The sequence below is a fragment of the Petaurus breviceps genome, unplaced genomic scaffold (genome assembly GCF_028583685.1).
Source record: "Petaurus breviceps papuanus isolate PSGF00001 unplaced genomic scaffold, PetGlider_PUasm1.0 38, whole genome shotgun sequence".
Lineage (NCBI taxonomy): Eukaryota > Metazoa > Chordata > Mammalia > Diprotodontia > Petauridae > Petaurus > Petaurus breviceps.
Window position 1 is genome coordinate 81,661,113 of NW_027186304.1, and position 24,670 is coordinate 81,685,782.

The 24,670-nt window shown below is 34.5% G+C and overlaps 1 protein-coding gene across 14 annotated transcripts in view; it reads right to left on the bottom strand.

The window, feature by feature from the left end:
- Window positions 1–24,670, bottom strand: part of NCOA2 (nuclear receptor coactivator 2) — a 450,248-nt gene that overhangs the window by 168,362 nt on the left and 257,216 nt on the right. For 11 of the 14 annotated variants that reach the window (XM_069100096.1, XM_069100098.1, XM_069100105.1 and 8 more), the window contains one exon: window positions 21,295–21,351. The exons of the other annotated variants lie outside the window; for them this stretch is intronic. The gene's annotated coding sequence lies outside the window, so the exon portion shown is untranslated. The remainder of the gene's footprint in view (window positions 1–21,294; window positions 21,352–24,670) is intronic. 14 annotated transcript variants of the gene reach the window in all.

The following is a 24,670-nucleotide window of genomic DNA, read 5'->3' on the forward strand; positions in this document are numbered from 1 at the left end:
ACCTACCCAGCAAAACTGAGTATCATGTTTCAGGGGAAAATATGGTCATTCAGTGGAAGAGAGGACTTACAAGCAATCTTGATGAAAAAACCAGAGTTGAATAGAAAATTTGACATTCAGACACAAGAAGCAAGAGAAGCATGAGAAGGCAAACGGGGACAAGAAATCATAAGGAACTTATCAAAATTGAACTATAAACATTCCTACATGCAAAAATGATAATTGTAACTGATGAAACTTTTCTCAGTATGGAAATAGTTGAAGGGAATAGAAATGTGTGTGTGTGTGTGTATACACACATACATATATATGTTTATATGGGAGGGTATATGGGCATATGAATACATATGTGAATGTGTGTATATATGTTTATAGGTATACATAGATAGAGGGCATAGGACCAATTTAATAGGAAGGGATGATACTTAAAAGATGCAATTAAGAAGTGAGAGAGGAATATAATGAGAGGAAATAGGAAGAGACAGAATGCGGTAAACTCATATAGAAGAGGCAAGGGAAAATAGTTACAATGGAGGGGAAGAATAGGAAGGCAAAAGGGAATGGGTCAACCTTATTCTCATTGACTTTGGCTTGGAGAGGGGATGAAATACACACTAAATAGGGTATCTCACTGTATAGGAGAGTAGGGGGAAAGGGGATGAGAGGGGGGATGATGGAAGGGAGGGCAGGATGGGGGGGAGGGAAGTTGGAAGAACCCACTTTTGAAAAGGGACAAGATCAAAGTAGAGAATAGAACAAGTACGAAGTGAGATAGGAGGAAGGGAAATATAGTCAGTCTTTTACAATATATCTACTATGTTAATGTTTTGCATTAGCTACACATGTACAACCTATACTGAACTGCTTATCTTCCCAGTAAGGGTGGGTGACAAGGGAGGAAGGAAATGAATCTGGAATTCAAAGTTTTAAAATCAAATATTCAAATATATATATATATATATATATATATATATATATATACACACACTATTATTAATACTATTTTACATGTAATTCGGAAATAAGATATACAGTCACTGGGGCATAGAGATCCACCATGCCCTACTGGAAAAGTCGAAAGGGGTATGGGAGAAGATATGGGAGAGAGCAGCTGTGGGACTGCTATTTTGGGGTGGTGGGTAGGGGAAAAACGGGGAGAATATTTGTAACTCAAAATCTGATGGAAATGAATGATGTAAATCAGAAGTTAATAAAGCATTTGAAAAAAAGAAAAATGATAATCTCAGAGAAAGAGCTAATATGAAGGATTGTGAAAGGCCTCTAAAGAAGGTGGGATTACATAAATAATGAATAATGTATGTACCCACTTTTCCACAAATATAAAATATTTATTTAAGTAATCGATACATGAATCAAAGATACCCTCAATGAAGTGTATTAGTATGGAACAAGGAGTCTTTTAAAAGTAATATTTAAAAATGAACCTCATCTTCACAATTTCAAAACTGACTAATAGTAAAAATCTACTGTGCACTGATTATAAAAAAGGATTTGAGTCAGAAAAGTAAAAGTTGATCATAAAGGCAATTTTCCAATAAGACATTTCATTCACACACAGAAACTAATGAAAATTCCTTGGAAGATATTACCATCTAACTTTAACCATCAAGTGAGGCTTAAAAAGGGAAATGTAGGCTCATCAAAGGTATTCAGCACTGCGATGTAGGAGATTAAACCAAGGAGATAGTGTTGAACTTGGAATCATGAAGACCCGAGTCTAAATCTTGCGAATGCTTCTTAGTCATGCGACCCAGAGTAAGTCACTTAACTTCTCAATCTTATACTTTCCTCATCTATAAAATGAGGATAGTAAATAACAGCACTTACTATATCATGGTGAGAATCAAATGAAATAACATGTAAAAGTCCACTAGAATTCCTGTATGTTATTATTTTTGTTAACAGTAACACAATATTATCCTCATCAATCTTCTGTGGATGGTGAAATCCTCCAAATGCTCTGAGCCATTGCTCAGGTTATGAAATGTATTTAAATGGACAACCAATAAAGGTCAAGTATCAATGTTTGGGACTGTCACCACAAAGGATATCAAGCTGGGACAAGAGTTGAGTAAGGTTCGGATAACATGCTAGACTGAAACAGAAAAGCTTCTTTAGGGAGCCCAAAAGTCCCACAAAAACAAAGGTTCACCTTTTTAATAGAAACATTCTCATTGCATTGCTTTATTTCAAGAACTAAAAGATGTTATAGAGGAGACATATGGTGGGGAAATAAGAGAAGACAAGCTGTCTACATGGAACAGGTGATAGGTGAAGAATTGGAGAGTGTGGTCTAAACCAAACATCCTCATTTCTGCTGAGGGCACCAATCTATAACTTGCCCATCTTTAAGAACACAAGAGGAAAAAGGAAATTCTTTCTTTGTCGTTGTTGTTGTTTCTTTTTTGGGGGGAAAGGCAATTGGGGTTAAGTGACTTGCCCAAGGTCACACAGCTAGTAAGCAGTAAGTGTCTGAGGCTGGATTTGAACTCAGGTTCTCCTGATTCCAGGGCCGGTGCTCTATTCACTGCAGCCGCCCCCCAAAAAAGGAAATTCTTAAAATTCTTAAAACAAATACATATAGCCTAGGAAAACAAATTCCTCTTACAATTTCAACGTCTTATTCTGCATTTTGAGCTTAGCATTTCTCTGTCAAGAAGGGGTAGCATCCTTTACCATATTTTAGGATATCAACCTGAAGTCATGGTTGATCACAGAATTGATAAGATTTGAAAGCTGTTCATTTTTACAATGTGGTATTAATACATAAAATTTGCTTCCTGGTTTTGCATACTTTACTCTGCATCAGTTCATATAAATCTTCGTAGTTTCCTCTAAAACCACCCTTTTCATCACAGTGACAGCTATATAAAGTTATATCCATGTGGCATGTTACAAGTTTTTATCACTAAAAAAAGAGCTGCTATAAATATTTTTATACACAGGGTCTTCTTCCTCTTTCTTTGATCTCTTTTGGGTAAAGGTCTTATGTGGTAACTGGATTACCATGCAGTTTAGTGACTTGGGGCATGGTTACAAATTACTTTTGAGAATGCCTATACCAATAGGCAAATCCATCTTAACAAGCAATCATGTGCTCAATGTCACAGTCTTTCCAACTTCTGTCATTTTCTTTTTTTATTATCTTTGCTTATATATAAGATTGGTGCTGAGGTGGATGGAGCCTCAGTTTAAGGACAGGTTTTATTCACATCATCACTTCCCTAATTTAATTCTTTTGCCTCTGGAATAAAATGTAAACCCCAAATCTGGCATTTAACGTCTTCCACAATTTGGTCTCAATCTACTTTTCCAATTTTGTTAAACATTTCTTCCCATCCCAGGTGCTAGCTAGACTGGCAGAGTTGTTCCTCTCACACAGTACTCTAGTTCTCATTTACCACCTCCACACCTTTGCCTGGGTCATCTCCCCATGCCTATAATTTACTTTCTTCCTCCCTTCTGCTCAAAGAATACCTCAAGACTCAGGTCAAACACTACTTTCTAGATGAAGCCTCTCCTGATGCCAACAACCAAACGATACATTTCTCCCTCCTTAAATTACCTCCTATTTATTTTCTATATATTGAGTATATGCATGCTATCCTTCATGCCCCTAAATGTAAGCTCCTGTCGCACCCAACACAACTTCTGACACATAGAAGTTATTTAATAAATGATAACTGAGCAAATGATTGGATCCATTGAAGCCTTTTCAATCTTCCTTTCACAAACTTTAACCTTTCATTTCAAGTATACTAAAAGACATGGCTAAAATGCACTGCTTCATCTTTGAGGGATATTCACAAAATTCAGCCAAATTCAATCAAAACAAAGCACATATTAAGCATAAAAATCTTCCACCCTTCCAAATATCTTTAGTGATATCACTGACTTATTTTGTCTGCATGACTTCTTACTAGAATTTTCTGTCAGCCTATTGCTAATTTTATCACAAACTTCTCATTTTTGCCTGTGACAAGGCTAATTGGGGTCAAAAAAGGACTTTTTAAAAAACGAATCACAGATTTAACATAGAGGTCTCTCGATAGACTAATCTATAAGTCAGGATCTCCTAATCTCCACCTACAAACACCTGGCACAAGAGTCAGATTACAAATCAGCAAATGGAAGGGAGAGAGATGAGAAGGAGAAAGAAAGAACACTGATTAGATCACAAATAGCAACTAGGAAATTGTTTTTCTTTATTTGATAGAAAGAGCATAGGAATACCACTAAATCAAGAAACAAGAACTTCTGACTGGCTAGTTAAAAAAATCTTTGATAATTAGAAGGTATCATTCCTAAATTATTATACTGTTACATAAATTTATCATATAAAGGGAAGAGAATTCTTACACTGGACATAAGACATATTATTTTGGAGTATCAAGTAATGAGCATACTAAAAGGGGAAAAAAAATTAACAACTAAAAGATGGTACATGCAGCATGTAGCCATTGCTACATTGTTTAAAATCAAGCCTAAGGTATTACTTTCTCAGTTTTCTGCTTATTAGTGTTTAAAAAGACTTCATAAATTAACTTATGAATATTAACTAGCTACTGAAGACTAAGGATTTTCTTATTTTCCTAGTTTTTTTCCCCCTTAAACTGGTCACAAAATCACATAAAATGGGAATAAAAAAACAATCTAACTCTTATACAGTTAGCCAAAAACAAGTCTGACCAGCACCTCTAAAGTTTTACATGTACATGTGTGTATATTAAATCACATTTTGAAAAATGACTTTACCAATGAAGACATAATATGAAAAATTATAAATGCTTCTGTGAAATGAAAATGCACTATATGCTGGATCTTGCCATCTGTATATTACATGCTTGACATGGCTTCTTGTATGTAATATGGTCAAAAGTTTTGACATTTTGACAACATTTTCCATTATTCACTACCAAGCTTACAATCAGGGAAGCTGTGTCATTTCAGAATCATACTTTTTGGGCAATACCAACATATATTATAATATAAAATAGCACATGAACATTTTAAAAAATGCATTCTTTCACCATTGGTTGATAGATTTCTTGTGAGTTAATGTTAGATATTTAAATATTTTGGGAAATGAGTCAAATTCTGAATTTCTCATCCTCTGAAATCAACTTCCCTAAAGCTACTCTAAGGTTTCTTTATAATTGAGGCCCTTCTTATTTCCTTCAGCTGCTGGTATCTCCCCTTTATCATAATTACTTTGTATTTCTATTTTATTTTTGTATTTATTTTATATAAAGTGTGTGTGTATATACAAATACACATTCATAGCTACATACATACATACACACACAAGTACACATGTTGTTTCTCCTAATACAATATAAGCTCTTTGTCAGCAGGGACTGTTTTTGTCTTTGAATACATACTAGAACTATAGGTGCTTAATTGCCATAGGTTTACTGATAGAAATTTTGAAAGGATATTTTATAATAATGATAAAAATCAGTTCTGGCAATGAATGATTTTAAATTTTGTTTAGACAAACAACAGATGTTTACCATATTATCATCTGAGCTCTTGAGTTTTAAAGTTGTTATGGCTTCTTGCCAAACTCTTTTCAACTATTCACAACCAATTCCAAAAGAATAGAATCATTACTACAGTCAGGAAGAATAACATGAAGACAGAACATGGGCCTTGGAAATATATCTTTGTACTTTCATTTCATTTTCAAGGGTTACAATTTCTCTTTTCTACCTGAATTCCACCCATCCTCCCCAACAAAGAAAAAACAAAACCAAAAAACCTTGTTATAAACATTTATAGTCAAATCTCCACACTGATCATGTTTTTAAAAAAAGTCTCATTTTGTACTCTGAGTCTATCACCTCTCTACCAGGAGGCAGGCGGCATATCTCATCTTGAATCTGCTAGAATTGTGGTTGGTCACTGTAATGGTAAGGGGCTTTGAAGATCTTCCCTGCTTTGAAAATATACTCTGCCCCCTACTAGGCTGAATGTGGTCACACGGAGCCTGTGGTAGGAGGACTTTGCTAAAGGGTGGAGCAGAGGCCACAGGAGAAACTTGCTTAGCGGAGGCTTGCTTTTCAGGAAGCCCACACCTTGTTAGTTTGTAATCATGCAGTGGGTCAGGAGGGTTGTGATATTCTCTGACCCAGGAGAAAGCTATAAAATACCTCTGAGGTGAGGTTTTGCTTTGGGGATCACTTTGGGAAGAATTATGTGACTTGGCCAGATGAGACTCCAGGCAGCTGTTGAGCCCCCCACCCCCACCCCTACCCCCACTTTGAAAACCCAGATGTTGGTGTTTCTCTCTCTAGTGACTATGTAGGTATGTGATGGTCAGAGAGCTAGAAGCCCTGTCTGTTGGTCTGCTGAATCGTGTTATTTTCTCTGGCTGTATTTTTTGTCTGCTTGTAATTTCTGTTTGTATTCTTTGAAGTACAGGGCACTGACTTTTTTCCCTGAACTGGGTAAATGATACATGTTTGACTGAAGGAAGATTGTTAACCCCTTCTGAGTTGCTTTCCTTTAGAAAAACAGATCAAAGAACCTGTGCTAGCAGTCATCCTGGGTATGCTAGGGTGCTTACTGCTACAGTCACTACTTTGTTAAGAGTTCCTAAGTCTTTCAGAGTTGATTTTACAATACTGTTGTTATCCTATCAATTATTTTCATGGTTCTGCTCATTTCACTTGACATTAGCTCATGTAAATCTTCCCAGATTTCTCTGAAATATGTGGTTCAATTATTAACAATAAACTAAAAGCAACTCCTTTTAAGGTTAGGTATAGAGCAAGATACTATACAAAAAAGGAAATCAGGAGAACAAGAAGTCCTATGTTAGTCTATTAATGAAAAGATAGCTTTACAAAAAGATTAAAATGTTCTTAATTAATATCTTTATAAAAATCTTTGTGAGAACGATGATCTATATTCATATCTAGGGTATCTTCAATGAAAGTGAGAAGGAAACAGACAACCTTTCCCACAAATTTTCTATTTCAAACTGTTGTTTATTACACTCTCCCTTCCCCAGGCATTTTTCTATAAAACAAAAGAACAACCTTAAGATGTTATCCCCAATACATGGATTATTATGGAGCGGGGAGGAGAGGGAGAGAGAGAGAGACAAGAGACAGAGAGAGGTGCTAGTCAACAAATTATGACAAGGACAGCTCGGTAAGATCCATGCTTAATCAAAATATATCAGCCTAACAATCTGTATGTGGAAATATATGTGTGTATACACACATTTATGACAATGCAGCTATTTTTAAAAATTGGACATGGCTATTTCAGATGATCCCTTTAGCTCTGACACTCTAAAATCTCTGATTTTTAACTGAAATGATTTACATTTGCACCAGGAAGTTTATTGATTATATTATCTATTAGTTACTGCTTGAAAAATTTTAAATTATTCAAAACAATGCAATTTCTATAAATGCTTCCTATATCATGAACATGACTTCAAAGAGTCATTTAACATTCTCACTACCATTACTAACCTTTAGTAACCTAATAATGATGCCATGTTATAATAAAATGAATTTGTACCTTTAAAAACTGACCCATTACAAACTAGGTTCTCTGTACAATGTAGACAGATCTATAAGAACATGTTGAAGGCAGTGAGCTATTTTGAAGAAGTGACACCTCTCCCAATTGAGCAAATTGAGGACTCTCAAGCCTGTAACTCAGCCCAGATTTCTGCAACTTCATGATCCAAAGCCACAGTTACACTTCTATTGCAAACAAACTGTGCTCCTCATCCTGCTTTCCCCTTACTATATTCCCAAAGAGAAGTCATTCCTCTAAAAGGAAAAAAAGTAAAAGAAACAAAAGATGAAGACAGAGAGAAAGCTACAGTGACAACTCTGTCAGAAATACTGTCTGTCCTCACAACTCTGACAATGGTTAATGCACACAGTTCTCAGTGGTGACGTGACCAGATTCCTACAATATACTTCAAAGCTCAGAGTGCTTTATTGACAAGAGCATTTCGTAAAAAGCTGTTTTAAATCATAGGAATGTGCAAAAGCTGTATGTGCCTTTGTAAGCAGCCATTGTACTTAAAAAAATTATGAAATACTAAAACAGAAATAAAAAGATAGATGAAACTAAAAATGAATGTTAAGCAGAAAAGAAATTTAGGAATTAAGCAGAAACCTTCAAAATTTCCCTGAATTACATAAAGTTCATTTAATAAAACCTACTGCAATCAGTTTATCAATGAGTTCCTTGTCTGTGATCATAATAATTTTTCTACCTGACTAGGGCAAGAGGAACAAAATGAGTTTTCCATTGTTAGATCATTTAATTAAAAGCATATGGGCTATGATAAACAAACTTTCATTTAATGTAAAATGAACACCAACCATGAAATCTTGAAGTTTTGAAAATAAAAAGGCTTAATCTTGGCTTCTAAACAAAGTGAAATTGGACATATAATCAAAATATATTTTGTATTCTGGCAAAGAAACATAGTTAATTTAGAATCATTTCTCCTTTTAGATACATGTAAGAATTATTGTTGTGCTTTATTTATAAACGACCTACTCATATCATCATAATCCAAGGAAATGAAGTATGTACAAAACCCCACAAAATCTCATGTAATACAATTCCTCTTCACTGTCAGGCAAATTCCCTATGTCATCACAAAAATGTTAATACATTATTTAAATAATATTCTTGCTATTATGGATATCTTTCCTGTAAATAAGAGAGGAAACACTCTAATTCCTCTTATTAAAAGTGATGGTCTTAAATTCCAGTGGGACTCAACTCCAAAGACTGTGCCAAGATTAGCAACTGGGACAGTCTTCTGAAAGAATTGTTCTGTGATCATCAATTATCAATTACAGGAGCCATCTAATTACTACAAGCACATTAGTTGTCCCAAATGAGGGCAAAATTATCTTCCTTCACCAATATTTGTAAAGGAAAAAATAAACACTGGGAGATAATACGTGGACAATTAACATAAATACATTCAAATAAAAGGTCATGGGTATTTCATGACTAAAAAGAAAAATGTGCTTGATTTTAAAATACAAAATGCTATCATATTAACAACATCTTTATGCTCAAGGAGTAGACTAGGAATGACTAATGGTGAAGAAGTTGGGAGAAGGAATCATTTAATGTTTCAGAAAGATAATAAGAAACTTAATAAAAAATTTGAAGCAGTAGGAATGTTAACCACTACAATAGTTTGGGATGGGGTTATGGTTGACATGCACCAGTGTTTACAGTTAAAATAAAGGCACTAAAATCCAGATTCCACTGGGTTCATAAAACAGTATCTTCTGTTGGATATTAATAACAGACTTGTTACACTGAACCAATTTGTTCAACAGATGTTGAGTTAACCCCAAGGGAATATTGCATTTCGATTCTATTCTAATAACGTAAAAGCATGAATAATTATTATGTAGGAAACAGTTCTGAAAATACATTAGCCTAAAATTACCTTCTATTCCATTCTCCACCTTATAGTTAGGTAACAAAAACCAATTTCTGAACTATAATAAAACTGCCATCAAAATGAAGGATTAAATATCTGGTTTAAATAGTTTTTCCATGATGCAGAATTCAACAAACCTGAATTTTCATTTGTTTTCTATGACCTCTAGATACTAACCTAAATTCCCAATTCAATAATATAATAATTGGTGTTTTTTTTAAGAAAACAATTTTGAACAGTTTTTACAAATATGTGAAAGACTAAAAGTCTCAAAAGCCAAGTACAGTGTTTTTTGTTTTCCCATTTAATAGTTCTAGTAATTTGTATGTTTGGGTTTATGAAACACTGAGTTTAACTCAGTTTTTCCTGATTCTCCTCTATCTCTTTAAGTTCTTTATCTCTTTAAAGTCTTCACGAGCAGTGATTATTTTACTTTGGTCTTTGTATGCCCAGTGTCAATCACAGTACATGGTACTATGTGTACTAACAGAGGCCCAATAAATGCTTATTTATTAACCGAGTGGTACGCTTTTCAGTTTTTAACAACTACCAAATATTTGTGTATGATTGTTGCTTTAGAGTATTACGTGATTCTCCTCAAAGTCTCAAACAGCACTAGTGGCAGAGAAGGGACCAGAACCCAAGTGTTCTAGCTTCCAGTGCAACATTCTCTCCAAAAACTGAACTTCTGCAAAGAACTTAATCTGGCCTATCACATTCCTGATATTCTAATAACTTGCCTTTCTTGAACAGGCAAAGACAATTGTGACACGATTTTGCAATGTGGACCTTTGCATCAGTTCAATTACATCATAATACCCAGTGCTTTACGGCAAACACCCAGAACAACATTTGTTTAACTTCTGTTGGTGAAATTCAAGTAACTGCTTCCCAACACTAGAAACCTGTGAATTAAAAGAAGAGGAAGTACTCAAATGAAATAATTCTGCTTTTCTAGAAAACAGTAACAACATTTAGCTCTATAGGCTACAGTGCCACAAAAGCAGGCTTTCATAGATCCAAGTACTTAATGTCCCCATATATTTAACTGAAAGTGGAATATCAACATTCATGCCGTATGTTTAATTCACATTTTGCAATTGTTAAATACTATGTACTGCTCACTTTTTCTGCAAAAGGAAATAAAAAGTCAATTCAATAAAGAGCTAATATAAAAATCTCCCTGCCTATTAACCCGCATGATCCATTCATGAAATATAAGCCAATACTTAGACTTTTAATATGAAAAACAAGATAAAACAACAATGAGCTTAACTGGACCTAGACCATGTAGTTCTCAGTACTTCCTTGTTTTCCCTGTAGTGACAGTTTCCCTGAGTTTGTAACTAACAATGGACATCATACTGGGAGAAATCTCTCCTGGAACTAAAGAATTAAAGCAATATTATTGATCTGACCTCATCCTGCTGTGTCTAGGTATTTATTACAAAGCAGAAAATGACTATCACATGTCAATCACTACAGGTTGGGCACGTGAAGTTGTATTGAGATTGATATGAAATTTCTTGCTGTTTCATTTATAAGTGTACCCTGTTGAGGCTAACAGGGTCAAAACTGTGCGTGTATGTGCGCACATGTACATATGCGCACACATGCACAGACACAAAATGGAAGAAAAATGTGTATACTTCCAATACAAACTCCTCTAGTCAAAGATACTCTAAAGTGAATAGTTAATAAGTAAACAAATAACATAAACTAAGCCTATAAAAAGCAGAATGTTTGCCAATTATAATATGTAAAATTGTTAACTTTTATATGAATTTCTACATATTATAGGAGTTATCAGGTAATATCTGCAAGTTATACTCACATACACAAATAAAAAATCTACATTTGAATAGAATTCAAATACCAACAACAGAAAAGAATAAAGGCACAAACTCTTCACAGCATGTATGCAATCTCTGCCACCATACACACACATCACTAACTATTTCTGATGATGAAAGCACGTAACAGGTCACAATTAATGGAAGATTATTCAATTCAATAAACATGTCTGAATTGTTTAAAATGTCCCCATTGTAGAAATGGTGCCAGGGAAGTAAAGATCAATATGACATAGACCTTGATCCTCCAGAGTTTTCAATCTAGTAGTAGCTGGGAAAAATTGCGTAAAAATATTTGTGCAAAACTGCTTAAGATATCTTTTTCAGGAAACGTTTTCCATTTCCACAAACACCTAGAGACTTGCCCTCTAACAACTACTATGTATCAAATGAGAAAACATATAAAACGTCTTGAAAACCTGAAAATGCAATATGAAAGCTAGCTATTATTACAATGTAATATTTACATACCAATTTATTTGCATTCTATCTCTCCCAATAGAATGTGAACTCTTCTAGAAGACTGAACTGTATTTGCCTTTCTTTCTATCTCCCAGCACTTATAACTCTGTCTGCCACATAGTAAGCATTACTATCTGAATAATACAAGCAAAATGGTAATAAATCCAACAGGGAGGTTCAGAACATTTTAATAAAATTTTTTGAGGGCACTAAGTTAGAGAAGGAGTTTCATGAAAGAGATGGCATTAAAATTTAGACTTGAATAAAGGGAAGAATTGTAGCAGAGAAAGACCAAGGGGAAGGAGGCAGGGAGAGATAAAAACTATTTGCGGCACAGAAGAGAGTATAACCACAAAGTACTATTCTAATGCTTCATTATCATGGTGTCGATGGTAAGAGTAACACTGTGGTTCCTAAAGGCTATGTATGCCAGCACAGTACAGACTCTGGCAGAAAAGTTACACATCTTCAAAATCTGGAAAAGTTTTGAGCTTAGTGATGGACTGCATATCAGAGATCCAAGGACCAAGTCTACATAAGGTTCAAATTGATAAATGAATCATTAATGGACTGATAACAACTTCAGAGTAACACCTACTAAGTTACCAAGGGGTTGGAAATATACATAGATAGCAGAGAAATATCTATTTCTATAAAAATTATAGAATTGTAAAATGTTCAAGCATATGTCATATCCCACAAATAGAGGGTAAGCTCCTTGAGAGCAGGGGGTGTTTTTACTTTTCTCTTCACAGTATTATTTTTGTTTTGGGGTTTTTGTTGGTTTTTTTTTTGCTTTTTGGAAGGGGGAAGGCAGGGCAATTGGGGTTAAATGACTTGCCCAAGGTCACATGGCTAGTAAGTGTTAAGTGTCTGAGGCTGGATTTGAACTCAGGTCATCCTGACTCCAGCACCGGCGCTCTATTCACTGTGCCACCTAGCCACTCTTGAAGTGCTATTTTTCTGTTGTCATTCTGTTGGGTTTGGGTTTTGTTGGTCTAGACTTGTGATTTAACTGGTGTGAAGAATTTCCAAAGTGGAAAAATTTTCCACCAGTAGAAATCAGCAATTTATATTTATAACTTTTTTCTTTCATGCATTAGGATCATGGAGTGCCAGATGTGCCTCTGTTTAATGACATACAGGGAAAAGACTTACTACTTCTTTAAGTAGCCTGCTCTACTTTTGTATAGTTCTCTAAAATGTGCTTCTTTGTAAAATATACCTTTTTTTTTTCTAGTGCCACAGTTTAGGGCAAAGCACAGCAAATCCAATCCCTCTTCTAAGAATTTTCACACTTTACAGATGAGAAAACTAAAATCCAGAGAGGTTACACTAGCAAACTCATTATTCACTTTATTATTCAATATGCCATACCATTTACCTATTACTTACACTTGGAAATCAATTTCATTGCAAAAGAGCAAGAAGTCATCATTTTTCCTCACTCTACAAAGTCTCGATTCATAAACGTGAAGAGGTATGTACTAACTGGGAAAAAGTATTTCCAAGCAGTATCTGTCCAAGAGTACCTACTATCTATCTATCTATCTTTGTCTGTATACTGAAAAACAAAGGTAATGAGAAGATATACTAGATGATATCCAATAGCCCATCCTCTGGGACCAGGAAAATTCATTTTCCATTAATGGTAAGTTACAAAACACTAATGACCTGACTTGGGCTGTCACAATCAGTTAAATGAAAAAATATAGCAAGATACACATTTTCCTTAAGATCCAGTCTAGTTTTCCACTGGAAGTTTCCCTGGGGCACTAACAGCTAGTACATATCAGGAAAGCCATGAACTCAGGTCTTCTTGACTCAATGTCAGACTTTTCTCCACTATGTCATGCTATCTCTATTTCATATTTGTCAATTGTTTTTATGTTATTCAAGTGTTCATTGAATATGAGTAAATGGCAGGGAAAGAATAGAAGATGGCAAAGTTGTCTTGTCTAGCTGGAATGTAGACTAGATGAATGGAAGTAATGTTAGATAAACTGGAAACGTTAATTTGGAGCACAATGTTAAAGGACTACCAGGATCAAGAATGTTATTTAACTATAGGATAAGGAGTTCCTGAAGAGTTTTGAGCAGAAAAATGCAAAAGGGATTAGGCTTAAGGAAGGAAGACTAGACTGCAGATTATTACAAAAATTCAGACTAGAGATAAAGAGAATCAAAAGTAGAGTGGTTGGCTAGGTGGCACAGTGAATAGAGCACAGAATAAGCCTGGAATAAGGAGGACCTGAATTCAAATCCAGCCTCAGACATATAACACAAAAACTAGCTGTGTGACCTTGGGCAAGTCACTTAACCCCAAATGCCCTCCAAAAAAAAAGTAGAGTGGTTGCATTGATATTGGAAGGGAGGGAACAAATACCAAAACTATTAAGATAAAATAACAAGACATGGCAAATAATTGAATGTGGGGAATAATTATGCTCTATCAAGTGAAACAGAGAAGCTTCAAGATGGAGAACATTTTCTTTTCTTTTCTTTTTTTTTTTTTTTTTGCCTTTTGGAGGGCAATTGGGGTTAAGTAACTTCCCCAAGGTTACAGGGCTAGTTTTTGTGTGTGTGTATTAAGTGTCTGAGGCCGGAACCAAACTCGGGTCCTCCTGACTCCCGGGTTGGAGCTTTACTTACTATACTTTACTTACTTTACTTACCGCCCCAAGAACATTTTCAATAGAAGATGATGAGCCCAGCTTTAGATGTGTTAGTATCTTAACATTAGTGTGTTCATAAACATTTTGGGCCAATTCAAAATGGTCAAAACTGAATCTGAGAGTGGGAAGTCAAAAGAAATTCTTGTCCTGTCTTGAAAAACTATGTGAAATAATTAAGAACCAACTTTTAAGCTGTTTTATTTTATTATTATTATTTTTTAAAGCAATCGAGGTTAAGTAACTTGCTCAAGTTTACACAGCCAGTTATTATTTTTGTGTGGGTGCCGAGTATCGGAGGCCGGAACCAATCCCAGGTCTCCTGACACTGTAAGCTATTTTAAATACAAAGACTAAAACAACCCAAGAATACATTGTTAAATCAAGATTTTAACTTATAGTTGAACTTTTGACTATTCATCCAAATAATCCACGGTGTCTTGCTTTTAAATGCTTCCCAATTTAAGAGTGGAAAAGAAATGCTGACATGGCAATGGATTTAAAAAAGATCTGCTAAACAAATCTAGTCTACTTTTCTAAGCAGCAAAGTTATGGGTGTCTGCCAAACCCAGTTATATGTCACCACTCAAGCTTTCTACTTGACTTATTTAGTACTATATTCATTTCCATCATCCAGAGTTCTAGAGCAATCCAGGGCTATGTTTGGCTACTAATGAATTAACGAAAACTGAAATGAAATAAGAAAATGGCTCAAATTCCCACTCTAGTTTATTAAATATTATTTACTTAAAAAATTAGAAAAACCTATTTCCTCTTAAGCTCCTAGCTTTTTCAATATCAAAACCCCTAATATCCTAGGATTAAGTAAAAAGATACTGGATATACAATTTATTAACAATAATAAGTAACACAAAAATATAAACTTTTAAGTGTGTTGCACTTAGAAATCACAGAATTACCATTTTACCCATTACAACAATATATATATATATTTTTTTTCATATATAAATAATATTCCCTTTTGAAAGGTATGGATGATTTCAATTAATTCTCCAAAGTTTAAATCAGAATAATCGGGTACTTTCAACAATGTGGACTTAACTTTTTTATTTTTTAGTAAAATATGCCACATAACTTTGGAAAAAATATAAACAAGAAGAAAAGCTACAGTCCAATTTCCTCCAAATCTAGCCTCCTTAAACATATTAATACTTCAAACAATGGGAAAAAATTTTTGCCCTAAAGAAATATAAAGTAGACCTCACCCTCAGCGGCAAGGATTCTAAATAAAATTCTATGACAAGGGACTTCATACAACTTGTCCTTTGTAAGAAAGTAATTCATTCACCAAACCAAAGAAAACTATTAAGTAAAATTGCCAATAATGAAAAGGACAAGAAATACTTATTTACAGCATACTGTTTTTATAACATATCTGTAAACTGCAAAACAAAAAATATCCCTTTAAATACAATTTTAATATAAAGAAAAAAATCCAGGAAAGTTCAGATTCTATGATAAAAGTTTATTCTGAGGATTTATATTTCTTTCTAGTAACATTAAAATAGTTGTCATATTTCATAGAAAACATAGGATCATCAATTGTGGAGTATTCTTTCAACTCTCCCCTGAGGCTTGGTACACTAAGGCCCAAAGAAATGAAATGGCTTCCTCCAGATTACAAAGATCATTTATTCATGACATAAATTGCTATTAAAAATTTGTAGGTCAGTCAATTTATAATCCCAGGTATCAAAGACTGATGGAAACCCTGAAATTCGAACTCTAGGCTAGACCTAACAGAACTAAATACAGTCCAGTCCAAGAAAGGAATTATAAAGAATCTGCAATGGGCTAAGGACCTGAAAAAGTTTCTGTTCTCAAAGAGTTTATGATACATTAATCAAAGAATTCTTTTTTTGTGTATTTTGTTTTTTAAAATATTAATTATTTTTAGTTTTCAACATTCACATCCGTAAGATTGTGAGTTCCAAATTTTCTCCCCATCTCTTCCCTCCCCCCACTGCAAGATGGTGTGTAATTTGATATAGGCTCTACCTAAACATTCAAATTAAAGCTATTTTCACATTAGTCATGTCATAAAGAAGAATTAGAACCAATGGGAGAAACCACAAGAAAGAAGAAACAAACAAAAAGAGAAAAAGAGAGAGAGCAAACAATACGCTTCAATCTGCATTCAGACTCCATAGTTCTTTTTCTGGATGTGAACAGTATTTACATCATGAGCCCTTTGGAGTTGTCTTGGATCCTTGAACATCACTAAGAAGAGATAAGACTATCAACATTTGTCATTGAACACTGTGGCTGTTACTATATACAATGTTCTTCTGGTTCTGCTCACTTCACTGTATGGTAGTGACTGAGATGGATAAACAGTGTCATCCAAACAATGAACATGAACTAGGACAGACTTTGAGAGATAGTGGAGGAAAGAAGAGCCTAGCATGCTATGGTCCAAGGGGTCAAAAAGAGCTGGGCATGATTAAATGAGTGAACAACAACAACAAAGGAGAAGAGCAATGAGGAAGAGGAGGTGAAACCTGGGAAACTTCCATGGAAGGAAAAGAACCTTTACTTCACACTATTACCACATATTGGGGGTAGGCAAAGAACTTTCACTATAGAAGAGTTGGAGGTTGGGTAGCATGATGATTCAATAATCCACTTATCCAGTCCTAACCTCTGCATACACCCAGTCTCACATCTCCAATTATCTATTGTATATCTTCAATTCGATATTCTGTAGACATCTCAAATTCAACATGACCAACACTGAACTCATTATCTTAGCTCCCACTTCCCTAAACCATCCCTCCTTCCTACCTTGCCCATTACTGTAAATGGCAGCCCAGTACTGTCAACATTACCCAAGTCACCCAGGCTTGCAAGCTAGGGGTCATCCCAGATTTCTGACATTCTCACCTCCTCATAGCCAATCTGCTGCCAAGATCTGTCCATTTCCCCTTCCTAACATCTTTTGAATATGCCCACTTCTCTCCTCTGGCACTAACAACACCCTGGTGCAGCCCCTCAGCACTTAACACCTGGGCTACTGCCTCCCTGCCTCAAGTCTCCACTCCAGTTCTTCCTGCTCTCAGTGATCTTCCCAAAGCACACTTATGCTGATGTCACCCTCCTCCTTACTCAATAAACTCCCATGGTTCCCAATCACTTCTCAGACCAAATGTAAAATCCTAACCAAAGAATTCTTAAGCAAGGAATAGCTACTGAAAACAAGAAAAGTAGACCTAGCCTCTCTTCATAACATGGTTCACAAAGGCCCAAAGTAAAAGTGCTCAATTTAACTATTTTTCACTCACAACCCCCTTTGGTAAAAGCCCCAATTTATAGTACTTAAGGCAAGACAACTACTTTCCCCCAGTATAAAAATGAATATCGAACTAGGTGGGAGATATGTTGCATCCAATGACAAGCAGCAGAAATATCTTCCACTAGTGTTCAAGGAGACACAAAGCAGCCTATTGTTATAAAAATGTATTGTGGAAAAATGTATGTTCAGTCTTATTTTTACCACATGTTTTGATCCAGTCAATAGGAAAAAAGCTGTTATACCTTTTAGGTTTTTCTTCAAAGTTAACATGTTCCCTTTGAGAGTATAACAAGGCATGATATTTATAATGGTTAATCATCTAACCTCTGCCAGTTTTATAGATAAATATTAAACATAGATATTATGCATTTATTTTATATCTTGAACTTGATTTCACTTCTTGGTTAATTAAATATGAATTATGTTAATTTATGTATTTTGTAACATATTAAAAATATATGTTAAAAAAATGGTTAGTGAAAAATTGAGAAAAGGAAGAGTGATCATAAAGAGCCAGCAATGATTTCCCCAGGAATGACGACCCAATCTTATTGGAAAGGAAGAATGCTATAGTATAAGTTAATGTAAATTTTAGCAAGATTATCTAGCAATAATCTTGTGGGAAAGAGAGAGACTTCGACTAGATGGTAATACAATTAGGTAGATCTGGAACTGGTTCAATGGCCAGACTCAAGAGTAACCATTAACAACTTAATGATCACTTGGAAAGAAGTGACCACTGAGTGTACCTGAGATCTGTATTTGGCTTTATGCTATGTAACACTTTTATTAATGTCTTGCATAAAGGCACATTTATAAAATTTTCTAATATAGCAAGTTGGAAAGGATAACTAACAAAATGGAATTTTGAGTCACTACTGAAAAAGATCTTAATGGGCTAGACTATTGGGCTAAATTGAATAAAATAGAATTTAATAAAGATAAATATTAAATTCTTACTCTTACGTTAAAAATCTTCCTAAGTACACAATGGAGGATATGGATAGATAATAGTTTATGTGAAAAAAATCAATGTGACAATCAAGAAAGAAAGTTGGTGTAATCTTAGGCTACAATAAGAGAGAACAGTTTCCAGGAATAAGTAATGACAGTCCTCCTGTATTTTACCCACATCTGGAATACTGTATTCAATTTTAGGTAACATTTTAAGAAGGATATTAATAAGAAGAAAATCATAGCAATGCTGGGCCAGCTGAAGGAAACTGGGGAGATATAGCCTTAAAGGAAAATTTGTTATAGCACAGATTAGACTGGATAGCCTGAGATATCCTTCCCAACTCTTGAGTGTCTATAATCTTAAAAATAGATGTACAATCTCCTTTTTAATATATCTATGTTTCTTCTATTTCAGAGATTCAAAAACTTAACTACTGAATGTGATCCATATGCTCAATTTTTTGTATCCAAGCTAATGGAAAAAACTGAAAATAGCAAATAATCCAGATGTCATGAACATTTGGCTTTGGAGTACACTCCATTACGTTTTTCTCTAGTTGATTTACCTTTTTAATAGTATTTTTTCTTAGGTAACTATTAAATTAGTTTTATTCCCTAAAAACAAATGGATTGATGATGGTAGTAGCAGACAGCTCAAAAAATGTTTCCTAGTCAAAATGGCTAATAAATACAATAATGCTTAATATACAAACACTACAAATGTAGTTAATATGGAATTATTTTCAGAATATACAAACTTGCCAAAAAAAATTTTCCATTTCAATTTAACTTGATTCTCTTCTCAAAATTAAGAAACAGAACAGAAACCAACAAGCATCAAGAAATTGTGAGACATCCTTTCTTACAGCCACTATTCTACCCAAGAATGACAAAAAAGGTATTACTATAAAGACAGTGCCCCCTTCTCTTCCAACTCCCTCCTAAAAAGGGGAAAAAGGAAAAGAAAAAAAAGGTTTCTCCAGCAAAATTCCTTCTACCTCTTCTCTGCATAGGCAATCTACTTCTTTTCTGACAAGAGAAACTCTCCCTCTCCAAAGATTCTGACTATTGGTGGTCTTTCATGTCTTCTCCAGAACACATGATCAAAAGTATAACAACTATCTTTATTACAGATTCCAGGAAATACAAGAACTAAATCTTGGGGTTTTTTCATGCCATTTCTCCCTACTTAAACTCCTTGACCCAAAACCAAACTAATTGTTAGAATGACAGAAAGGGACATTACAACTAGTGAGACCTCCTCATTTTGACAGATGAGGAAACTGAAGGTTAATGAAATCAATTTGCTGGGGGTGGCTAGGTGGCACAGTGAATAGAGTACCAGCCCTGGAGTCAGGAGGACCTCAGTTCAAATCTGCCATCAGACACTTAACCCAAAAAAAAGCCGTGTGACCTTGGGCAAATCTCTTAACCCCAATTGCCCTTACCTTCCCCCTCCAAAAAAAAAAAAAAGCAAGAAATTAATTTGCACAAATTCACAAAGTCTGTTAGTAGCAGAATTGGAGCTCACAGCCAGGGTTCCTCACTACAAATGGATTTTGTTCCTCAAGTAGTATGCTCCCTTTTCTGCCTGCATCTCAAGTATACTTCCTTGGATTAATATCAAAACTATTCTATTAGCCAATCAACCCAATTTTAGTTTATATACTGAAAGTCTACCCACAGCACCAACAAAAACTATTTGATATTATTTGGTACTCATTTCTTTTCTTCCCTCCATCATTTTCTTTCCCTTGTAGCTTTAGGATCTTGCTCAGCTTATTTTTCTTTTTAATTTTTCCCCTCAAAGATTTGCCTTCTCTCCCTCCCACCTTCTCCTATGCCATAAGCCTCCCCCGCAAAAAAAAAAAAAAATCCCTAAACCTTCTTTAAATACACTTATCTCATTGGGTCATAAATTTTCAGCTGGAAAATTTTCAGTTTAAAATGTCATCTTAGTTCAACTCCATCATTTTATAAAAGAGGAAATTTAAATGCTGAAATGGCAAAATGTAACTTCGATTATAAAGGTGGGAAATAGCAAAGTCTGGATTCAAATAAAAGTATTCTGATTCAAATCTACTTAAATAAGCTATCTTTTTCCTTCCTTGTTTATATACTTAATTTTTTTGGACAATTTTTCTCAATTCAGTGGTTTCTACAAAGGGAAAATCTACATGAAAATATTTTTTAGAATAAATATTAGTAGCAAATCATATGCCAATCAATGGCATACCATATGTCCAAATATAAGTCCAACATACAATATGTAGTCTGCCCTAAAATTGTAATTTTAAGTGCTATTTAGTTTTTAAATTCACCCTTTTAGCTTGCTCTCCACAAGTCTTTAAAAATAAACAAATGAAAACTGAGTAGCAATCTTCTACCCTAAAATTAAGCAGTTGCAAAAATATAGTAAAGGTAAGATTAACATTCAAGCTTTAAGAATAGTACTTAGTATTTTTAAATTGTTTTATTCAAAAGTAGCATTTTATTTAAAAAGTGTTAAGTATTTGACTCTACTCAAAATTTAATATTGCAACATATACAGCATTTCCTTTATCTTACCTGATTCAGTACACAGTGTGAAAGATCCGTAAGTTTGTAGCAAGGTACAAGAGAAAGCTGTAAAACAAAGAAGAAAGTTCCTAAAAATATTCAAAATCAGGTTAAATTCCTCTACAGATATGACTTTTTACTATACACATACAAATCATCACACTTAACCATCCTCTTCATAGTTTTAATATTAAATCAAGAAAAATAGAGATTCTTTGAACCATTTCTATTTATGTAAGAATACAAGAAACAAAAATTGATGAATAATTTTTCTGAATAAATATTTTAAATGCATGTTGATATTTATGTCTGTTTAGGATAGATAGGAATTAATTTTAACCAAAATGACCATATCTAATTTGTTCATTTAAAACAAAATGAATCTTTTATGAAATAGGATTCACTTATTTTCACCATTATCAGGTAGCAAATTATGCATTATGATAGACTAGAAAGCATATATTTGCAATAGACAATTTCCTTGTTAAGGACTACAACAATGTTCAATAATGGTAAGCAGAAACGAGAGAATTAATAGGAATGATAGGAACATGAGACTTCATCTTTTTTATATTAAATGGAATTTTGTTAATAAATATTTATGAATATATTCCAAAAGTCTCCATATACCTATGCTAATACATGGCTTATACAAAACATAGACAAACTGGAGTGGAAGGGGGAAAAAAGAAAATAACAAAATTGAACTGACTTCCATCCACTATAAATAAATCTATTGAAATTATTCTCTCCAGTTAAAAACGATCCCTTAAATGGTCACATCTGAAGGTCTTTTCTCATTAACCTATCTGCTGGCACTGTTGACAACCCTCTGGCTCTTAGGGAGTCTCTCACCATTCTGGACTTTCATGAGACCTCCTAATTCTCCTTCTCAACTTTGTCAGACTGCTACTTCTTGATCTCATTTGTTGGTTCTTGATCCATACCTGTATCATGGTCCCTAACTATGGATATAATTTTCTTCCACTGGCCTTGCGTAATTGTGGCATACAAGTAGAAGGCTTATGGAAAAAACAAAGACTTCTACTGAAAAGTGATGACTATCATAGTAGGTAGACTGGCTATGCTGGGATAGTACAGTAAAGTATTGGGGCAGGGAATCAAGGTCTGGACTAGGTCATACCCTAAAATGAGTAGTAGAGAGTAAGCCTATGTAACTATATTATAGAAGAAAGGATGCTAAGGGAGATCAAAGAAGTTAGTGACCCCAAAGGAAGGCATGTAATTAAATTAAATAAAAACCAATGCAAGTCAGATTGCAAAATACAGCTTTTTCTTAATGGGGCTACACATTTAGTACATAATAACTGGAAGAGAACACTAGCTATCTAAACCACATCCAGCCTTTGACACAATTATACCACTAATCGGCCTTTACCCCAAGAAGACCAGTGAAACAGGAAGAGTACTAACAGAGTACAACAATATTTCTAACAAAGCTTTTTTTTAGTGACAAAGAACTGGAAACTAAATGGGTATCAATCGTATATGGAACAGATAAACAAACTGTGGCATATGAATGTAAAGGGGTGGCCAGGTGGTACAGTGGAATAGAGTATTGGTTTTCAAGCCAAGAAGATCTGAGTTCAAGTCTGCATTCAGATACTTACTAGCTGTGTGACCTTGGACAATTCACTAGACTCCTATTTGCCTCAGTTCCTCATGTACAAAAAATGGGGAATACAATGGAGGAGGAAATGACAAACCATTCCAGTATCTTTGCCAAGAAAATCCCACAGACAAAAGTTTATGGAGTCACATAGAGCTGGACACAACCAAATGACTCACCAATAACAACAACAAATGCAATGGAGTATTATTGTGATGTCAAAAAACATGAAAAAAAAGGGAACATTTTTTGAGAAACCTAGAAAAACACATATGAACTTATGTCGGGTGAAACAAACAGAATGAAAAATAATTCCTAGAATAACAACAATATAAAGAAACACAACTTTGAAAGACTTAAGAACACTAGCCAAATAAATACCAACCATATTTCCAAAGTACCAATGATGAAGCATGATAACCCATTTTTGACAGGTGATGGATTTTAAGATGCAGCATAAGACATACATTTTTGGACTTGATTAATGTGAAAACTTGTTTTGCTTCATTAGATATATTTGTTATAAAGATCTTACTTTTCTTCTCAATAGTGGGTTAGAGGGAAGATGAGAGAATTATAAGGTTCCTCCTCCTCAAAAAAATCACAATTTCATGCACAACCCTCTCCTTCTAGCCTAAAATGTATATGGAAACTAAATTTCATTTAGTTACTAAGTTCTGAATAGCTAGAAGTCATACCTAAGGAAACCCATCTATTTGTTGTAACGCGTTGCTAACTTTTGCTAATATATTCCCCTTTACTGTCTAGAAGTAGCTGCCTTTTTTATAGTTCAGATTTTGATATAGAACTAGACCAAGAGAGGCTTGAGCATTGCTAAGTTGCATAGCTGTGTACTAGGGGAGATCTACATTATTCAGACAGAACTTAAAATTATGTCAGATAGTAAAAGTCTATTTTCCTGGGGGAGGGGGTTTAATAAATATATTCATCTTATACTTTATTAAACAAGCTAATTAGTGGTTTATCTTAGAAGTAGCATTCATATTAGTAACAACTATCGAATGAAACAATGTTTTCACAAGTTTTAGACTTTCAAAAGCCTCAAAATAAATGTATTGTTTGGTCAATACTTTCTTTTCAAAGAACTTGTTAAAATACAGACCTAGGAACTGAAGTAATAACAGCAGGAACTTTGTGTAATTTTATAAAAATTGTTTCTCTCAATCCATATTTTATCATTAAAATAAATCAAGCAATCAACAAACAGTAACCAACAACTAAGAGCCACAACAGGCTCCTTTTGCTTTTTCCTCCTAAGGCTAAGGTCTAATAATTCAGGTCTTTTGTCTACAGTATTATGTTCAATTAGGGGTACATAATTTTAAAAAATATTCTGATGAACTGAAGAGAGTCCAGAGAAAAGATAATCAGAACAGAAAGGTCCTTGAATCTATGCCGTATTGGTTGGATGGTTGGTTATTGTCCTTCCTTCACAAAGAGGACCAAAATGACATCACTGTGCTAGAGTCAGTGCCAATGTGTCTGACTGTGGCTGATCAGACCAATATAAGCTCGGACTGCTCTACCACAGGCCAGGCACAAATAGTCTGTGTGAACATTTGGGGTATATACTCTAAACTTGCACATCCTGCCTTTCTTTTGAGCTGTTTCAATCCCTTCTCTGATGTAGGCATGCCACGCTGGGTGGTCCTGTGCCAGTGCCTCCTACGTCGCACAATTAATTACAAAGTTCTTGAGAGAGACCTTGAGAGTGTCCTTGTATCACTTCCTCTG